This window comes from Suricata suricatta, chromosome 7 (genome assembly GCF_006229205.1).
Source record: "Suricata suricatta isolate VVHF042 chromosome 7, meerkat_22Aug2017_6uvM2_HiC, whole genome shotgun sequence".
Classification (NCBI taxonomy): Eukaryota; Metazoa; Chordata; class Mammalia; order Carnivora; family Herpestidae; genus Suricata; species Suricata suricatta.
The window spans coordinates 3,289,519-3,297,543 of NC_043706.1; the positions used below are offsets into that span (position 1 = coordinate 3,289,519).

Genomic DNA, 8,025 nt, shown 5'->3' on the forward strand with positions numbered 1-8,025 from the left:
CTCATGCTCTGTCTCTCTCTGTATCAAAAACAAATAAAAACATTAAAAAAATTAAAAAACAAAACAAAACAATGATATAGCCATGGAGGGGCCGACTGTAACCATCTTAGAAAGAAAACTGGAATGTCCGATGAAATTTGCAATTCCATTGTAAATATTAGTAGCAATATCATCGGCATTAAAATCCTCTATGGCCCCATTTATATCAGATTTGCTTATGCAGAGTGCTTAAATCAAAGCTTAGGTCAGAGTGATTCCAGATCCCCAAAATACATTGTTGTACCTTGTACCGAGAATGTTGACTCATTCACCTGCAGGGGAGTTACACAAATCCATTTGTAGTCCGAACGGCACCTTAAAGAGAATTGAATTTTTAGAGTTAACAGCTCTCGGCCCATAGACATAACTGCTTCTTCTAGGGCATCCACCTTATCATTAAGTTTTCTATCAATAATTTCTTGAGTAGTAAGAGCTAAAGATACATTTTTTGATAAATTATTGACAAAAGAAGCAGTGTGTACTTCCTTAACCAGTGCAACAGTAGAGACAGTAACCACAGTAATAAAAGAAATCAATGCAGTTATTCCTAATATTAAGGCAGCAATAAATCTTTTTGGGCGAGACAGTTTTCCATTTAAGAGTTGCAGAGCTTTGATACCATGATTGTCATACCAGGAAGAGGTAATATTAACAGGAATCATAATATAAGGCGGTTGTTTTACAATCATCATCATATGGATATTCATTCCAGAAGTCTCACAATTAGACAGAATACGTTCCTTACAGTTTACTCTATAAGTATCAGATTGTTTTTTGAGTTGTAATGAAGTAAAATCTTTCGCCATAAGTAAAGCATAAGAAGTTACACAGGCTTTAAAATTGTGAGTCTGAGTGTTGTTAAGACCATAATGACACGTGGCGTTACGAGTAGCAGCTAACAGTCTCCAGAGCAAGTCTTTAAGTTTCCCCCCAAGCAGGGAGGGGACTATTTCTGGTGTTACATGACAGACGAACACTATTTGTCTGGGTGTAAGATTGCAGGCAGAGGCGATTTATCTTCCGGTTTAGGTTGTTGGTTGCCGGGAGCCAAAGGGTTAGCGGAACGTTACAGCAAAACAAACCGCAGTAAATAACTGTTAGTTCCTGAAGGGTCATAAATAACTGTTGACTCCAGGAACTGAGATTATCATCTGTCACTGTCTGATCGGTTCCTGGTACCAATTACCCCTCTCAGCATTCTTTCCCCCTTCTCATTTTTCTTCCCCTTGGTTGTGTATATAATCAGCCCCCTTTTGAATAAACGTTGGAGCTTGATCAGACCTCCTGTCTTGCTCTCATTCTTTGTGTCTCTTGTCCCATCCATTCACCCGTTCCCTCCTCCAGGTTCCCGTTGAAGGACCCCGCGGGCCGGGGCAGGTGCTTGTCTCCTTGATATAATCCAGCGGCGAAGTCAGCGAAGGCATGGAGACATGGCGAATCAGGTGATCTGGCACCCAGATGGGTGAATCGCTTTCCTGGGGGAAGATACAAGCAAAACCTCGATCCGCAGGTAGTAAAACAGCAGGGCCTTTCCAGGCTCCTGGGAGCACATCTTTCCATGTCACCAGGGGTTCTGTGGTCAGTTTGCTTTGCCAATGCTTAAGCATCGGGGTTTCCCCGGAATTATCTGGAGTCAGGTGATTCAACACAAACAGACAGTGAGCCAGGATCTGATGAGGTGAGGCATACTTAAAATCTGATTTTTGAAGTCTCACTATTTGATTTTTCAAAATTTAATTAGTTCTTTCAATAATAGCTTGGCCTTGGGGATTGTAAGGAATCCCAGTTGAGTGCTGAATGTGAAACTGTTCAGAGATTTTTAAAACTCTTAGATGTATTTGCCGGCCCATTATCAGTCTTAATTTTAAAAGGCATTCCTAATACAGAGAAGCCTTAAAATAAATGTTGTTGAACGTTCTTAAAAGCCTCTCCAGTTCGAGCAGATGCGAAAAGTGCATGAGAATAAGTATCCGCCGTGACATGGACAAAGGACAATTTTCCAAAGGAATTAACATGAGTTACATCCGTCTGCCATAAAGCATTAGGTTTTAAGCCTCTGGGATTAACGCCCACGTGTGAGACCCCTGAGTTAGCAGGTGGGCAGGAAGGACAGTTCTTAACTATTTGCTGAGCCTGTTCTCGAGTGACCTTAACTTGTAGCCTCAGAGCTTTAGAGCCTGGATGATGAATTTTGTGACTCTCCTGGGCTTCATGCACAGGATCCATAGTTAAACAAGCGATTTTAGTGTGAAAGTCAGCTAAAGCATTTCCCTCAGAGAGGGGGCCAGGCAGCTTAGAATGAGCTCTGATGTGTCCTATGTAAAAAGGCTCCTGGCATTGTTGTACATTAACCTGTAATTGCAAAAGTAAACCTGAAATTCCTGTCTTGTAGACAGGCACTGTTGCAGTTTCAATGGCTGGAAAGAGCCCAACCACATACGTAGAGTCTGAAAACAGATTAAACCTTTCTGGAGTTTCTTGAAACAATCTAATAACAGCAACAAGTTCAGCTCTCTGGGCTGAAGTTTCCCCGGTTTGAAAAGAAATAATTTTAGGTTTAGATGAGTTTTTATAAATGATTACAGAAGCCATGCCGTTAGGGGACCCGTCAGTAAATGCTAAGAGGGCATCCTCCAAAGGCTTTTTGTTTTTGTGAGGAAAATAAAAGAATTTAATTTGCCAAATTGTAAAATCGGGTCCTTAGGTGTATTAAAGCTAAGATTGCCCGAACACCCAATCATGGCCCCCTGAAAACCAGTGAATCTCTGCATTAATTCCTCAGTCTGAAATTTAGAACACGGAAGGACAATTTCTGCTGGCTCCTGAGCGAATATTTCTCTGCTTCTTTTTCTCCCCTTAATTAATTGTGCTACTAAGGACGGAAAATCAGCCAAAACCTTTTTAGGAATAGCTGATAAATAGAGCCATTCTAATATTCTTTCTTGCCATAGGCAAGCGGTGGGAGAATGTTCAGTTGGTAAAATTATTAAAGACCAGGGCTCATTATAATTAATCCTAGTAAGCATGGCTCCTTGTAGAGCCTCATTAACTATGGACAAGGATTTCAAGGCCGAAGGAGTTAACTCTCGCTTGGAATTCGGATGGGAGTCTCCATGCAAGATTTCAAACAGGGGAATAAGATCTTTAGTAGATAGCTTTAAGAGGCCGAATCCAATTAATATCTCCCAATAGTTTTTGAAAATCATTTAAAGTACATAAATGGTCTGTCTTTAATTGTAAAGGCTGTAAAGTCACAGTTTGATTTTCAATGATTCTTCCCAAATAGGAGTAGGGTGGATCAATCTGAATTTTTGCTGGGGCTACTTTCAAACCATGAACAGATGAAGTTTGGATCAACTCATCCAAAACGTCATGAAGATGAGCCTTGTCCTGATGTGCTAAAAGAATGTCATCCATATAACGAATCAAATAGATTTCTGGATATTTATCTCTGATCTCACTCAAAGCCCTATCGACATATTTCTGACACAAAGTAGAATTTTTCACCCCTTGGGGAGACTTTCCACTGAAATCTCTGAAAGGGCCTTTTAGATTCGGAGACGGCAGGCTGAAGGCAAAATGTTTACAATCATCAGGGTGTAGAGGAATAGTGAAAAAACAATCCTGAAGATCTATAATTAGAATATTGTCTCCCTTTGGGATTGCTACATGAGAGGGGAGGCCTGGTTGAAGCGCTCCCATCGTCTCCATGGTGACATTAAGGGCTCTTAGTCCTGAAACAATCTCCATTTTCCTGATTTTTTCTTTATTACAAATATAGGAGAATTCCATGGACTAAGCGAGGGCTCTAGATGTCCTAATTGTAACTGTTCAGGAACTAAGACTGTGGCCGCCTCCAGTTTTTCTGCAGTCAGGGACCACGGTCCCACCCACACAGGATCCTGATGTTTCCACTGAGTGGGGTCAGCAGCCCATTGCACAATGGCCCCCTCTACAAATTTTGAGGGTCTTTATCTTGAAATCCTAAACCTTGCCTGCCTGTTCTTACTGTAGGTATGATTGGGTCTTTTATTTCCTGCTGAGTTTTTCCAGGCTCCTTGTCAGGATTAAAATGCATTTTCAACCTTTCTCCTCCTGTTATAATTTCATCAGGGCTTAAAAGCAAGAGTCTCATTTGACTCAGAACATCTCTGCCCCATAGGGTAAAAAGAATGGAAGGTATCACATAGAGCGAAAGTACCAGATGAATCATCACTAGTCCAGTGAAGAACCTGTGAACCTTTCGCCACAGAAGGAGCAGTTCCTGTTCCCACCAGGGAGGTCACAGTGGGGTGTGTAGGCCAGGATGAAGGCCAGTCTTTTCCCGAGATGCATGAAACATCAGCCCCTGTGTCTAGAAGCCCTTTAATTTCTCTTCTGTTAACCTTAATAGTTTTAAAAGGTCTTTTATCTGTAACTTCTTGTACCCAAAAGGCCAAATCAGTAGAACCAAAACCCTTATCCTGTCTAGGTTCCTGTATGCCGCGGCCCGCGGGGTCTTTCAACAGGGACCTGGAGGAGGGAACGGACGAATGAAGGGACAAGAGACACAAAGAACCAGAGCAAGACAGGAGGTCTGATGAAGCTCTAACATTTTTAATTATAGAGGCTGCTTATATGCTCCTGCAGGGCAAGTACAAAGGGCCAAGGAATTTCCAACGTCGACAGATGGTAATCTTAGTTCCTGGAACCAACAGTTATTTATGACTCTCGTTGCTTATCTTTCTGTAACCTTTCCACCAGAGTTCCTTAACTCTGCCTTTGGCTCCCGGCATCTCCTCCCTTTTTATTTTTTTAAGATGAGGCGATTGGCAAGATAGGAGGAGACTTTTTGATTTCTTGCCTCTAGGGCAAGTGGCTTTAACCAGAGGGGGGAGGTAGTGACCCGAACCCTCCTTGGTTTAAGTGGAAGCCCTTGGTGCCTTTTTTGGGAGGAGAGGCAGGGCTGCAGTTTTAGGTAAGACACCAACCTCTATGCAATTCGGGTGTGCCTCTCAGGGGACTCAGAGATGGACCGACAGGTCTCCCCTTGCAGTGCTCAGCCTCGCACCCCTTGTCTGGTGCCAACACCCACCGGTGTGCATATCTCTGAGCTCTATGCAGTTCCCGTAGGAATATTTTCCTCCTCAGGTTCTGCCAAGCCTGTGTCGGCCAGATCAAGTCTATGAGAGTATATTTCTAGAGGCTTTGATGCCAGGGAGTCAATTTGTTGTTTTATGAATTTTATAATCCTGTTAAATACAAAGGGTCCCAAAGAAATCAACAATAAAAGGCTAATCAGGGGTCCTATAAGGGGCACCAAGAGTGAGAGCATGGAGGATCTCCACCAATCATCGGCAGCGGCCGAAAATTTCTTTCTCTGTAGCTCAACGTTGAGTTTGCGTAGCTGCTGGACTCGTGTTTTAACCGGGCCAGATTCACTGACGTAGAGCAGCACTCTTCCTTGAGGAACAGGCAGGTCCCTCCTTTTTCAGCGGTAAGAAGGTCCAGGACACGGCCGTTCTGCAAGGCAACTTGGTCAAGCGAAGTTATCTGTCCTTGCAAGGAGGCCAGGGACTCAGCGGAGGCCTCAGCCGCCACGGCAAGCTGGCGAGAGAGCTTGGAGGAAGTATGGAGAGTGTCCTAAGGCCCCAGCGGCCAGGCCAGCGGCGACCAGGGAGAGGTGAGAGAGACGCCGGCTAGCAAGGGCAGGAAGACGGCACGTTTTGATATTGATTTAGGAGGTGAAGGTATGTTCCACCCCAGATACTCAGCAGGGGTAAGGCGTGTCAACTGAGGCGCCACTGTGACGGGAAGACAGAGCAACCCAGGATTGCCAGGGTTAGAGAGGTTTTTTGAGAGAGTGCCACTGCACCAGAAAAAAAACCCTTCGGGGGCCGTTAGTGATTGTTTAGGCGGGGCGGTTTGATTGTATAGACTGGTGCTGGCATTATAGTAACAAAACAAAAACTGTCGCTGGAGTGGGTTGGGAAATGAGGACACATCAAAAATGGGAGGAGGGGAAGGGGATTGGTTGCTGGAGGTGCTTAGGGCAGCAGAGAAGCAATCGAGTGCCATCAGGTCCGGCCAGTAATATGTCATCCATGGAATGGATGATATAGAGGGAAGGCCAAGAGTTTCGCAGGGGATCAATTACCTGAGCAACAAATTTCTGACAGAGGGTGGCGCTGTTGGCCATGCCCTGAGGTAGGACGCGCCGCTGGAAGCGCTTCCAGCGCGGCTTGGGCCCTTTAAAATTGACACCTGGCAGGCTGAAGGCAAAGCATTGCCTATCTTGAGGATGTACGGGGATGGTGAAAAAACAGTCTTTGAGGTCAATGACCATTTTGAAAAAGCCCTTCGGGATGGCTACGGGGGTAGGCAGCCCAGGTTGTAGGGCCCCCATGGTAAACATGGTTTTATTGATTTCCCTAAGGTCCTGTAAGAGTCTCCATTTACCAGATTTCTTTTTAATGACAAAGATAGGGGTGTTCCAAGGGGAAGTGGTGGGCTCAATGTGTCCTGCAGCAAGCTGTTCCGGTACTAACTGTGGCCGCAGCCAGTTTTTCAGTAGTTAAAGGCCATTTATCAACCCAAACAGGATCATGGGATTTCCAAGAGATCTTATCTGCATGGGGTACAGGCATGTCAATGGCCATTAGGGTAAATTTTGAGAGCCTAAGCCAAAGCGGTCATCATTGTTTTTTAATTTGGTAGGTTCCTTTATGCCTTGCGAGTATTTTCCCAGGCCTTGCCCAGGATGAAAGCCCTGATTCAACATTTGACGAGTGATAACTTCATTTGGACTACACATGATTAGTTTTAGTTGGGCAAGGATGTCTCTCCCCCAGAGATTAACAGGCAAGTTAGGAATTACGTATGGTTGTACAGAACCTGTATTACCTTCCTCGTCTGTCCAGGTAAGAAACTTAGAACTCTGTTGAGGATTGGATGTTTGCCCTATGCCCTGAAGATGAGTGAGAGATGCCGTAAGGGGCCAGGAAGAGGGCCAGTATTTATCTGAAATTATGGTAGCAACAGCCCCTGTGTCTGAGTCCTTCAAAAGTCTTGCCATCTAGTTTCAGATTAAGAAGGGGTCTGTCTTGAGTGACCTGCTGGACCCAATAGGTACCCGAGGACCCAAAATTATCTGTGCTTTGGAAGGCCCGGAGGGGCCGGTGTTTGGAATGAGTTAATGGAAGCAGGAGCAGCTGGGCAATCCTTTGTCCTGCAGTGACAGTCAGGGGACCGTAGGTGACAGAAACTAGAATTTTTATCTCTCCTGTATAGTCATTGTCTATAACCCCAGGGGGAAAGGTGAGTCCCTGTAAAGTAGAACTAGCTCGACCCACCAGAAGTCCAAAGGTATCGGGTGGTAAGGGGCCAAAGACTCCAGTGGGCAGGACCTGTGTCCCCATATCAGGGGTTAATATTGTTGTGGTGGAGGAACAGAGGTCCAGTCCTACGCTGCCTGAGGTGCCTCGCAGGAGGCCATCAATGGTTGATCTTGGGGAGACGCGGAGGGGACCAACCTGATAGCCCCAGGGATCTGTCTCGGATGAGGGGCCAGGGGCTGGCCCCGTTGGAAGTTTCCCTGTTTTCGAGGGAGGGGGTTTCCGAGGGCGTCTGTCTTTGAGCGGCACTTAGACGCCCAGTGTTTTCCTCGTTTACATTTTGGACAGAGGGTGGAGGGAGGCGGCCGAGCTGCTTTTGGGTTGGTACAATCTTTAGAGAAGTGTCCTGCCTGGCCACAGTTGAAGCAGGCTTTGGAGGTGGGAGTGAAAGTTTTTAAGGCCGCGCCAATGGCCAGCCCCATGATGTGGGCAGCTCCAATGCCTGCGCAGAGCTTAATGTAGTCTGAAAGCTCCCCTCGCTGATGAGGGCGAATAGCAGCCTGGCAGGCAGGATTAGCATTTTTAAACGCAAGGCGTTTAATAAAGGCGCTGTCAGTTTCTTCTTGCCCCATAAGCCTTTCTGCGGCGACCTGGAGCCTGCTCACGAAGTTAC

The 8,025-nt window shown here is 45.5% G+C and overlaps 1 long non-coding RNA gene across 2 annotated transcripts in view; it reads right to left on the bottom strand.

Annotated features, from left to right (window-relative positions):
- LOC115296198 overlaps positions 1-8,025 on the bottom strand; it is a 12,722-nt gene continuing 4,697 nt past the window's right edge. The window contains exon 4 of one of the 2 annotated variants that reach the window (XR_003910762.1): positions 1-354. This is a non-coding gene — a long non-coding RNA (uncharacterized LOC115296198). Of the gene's footprint in view, positions 355-4,614; positions 5,823-8,025 lie in introns of those variants that run through there. The other variant, XR_003910761.1, reaches the window with a different exon arrangement.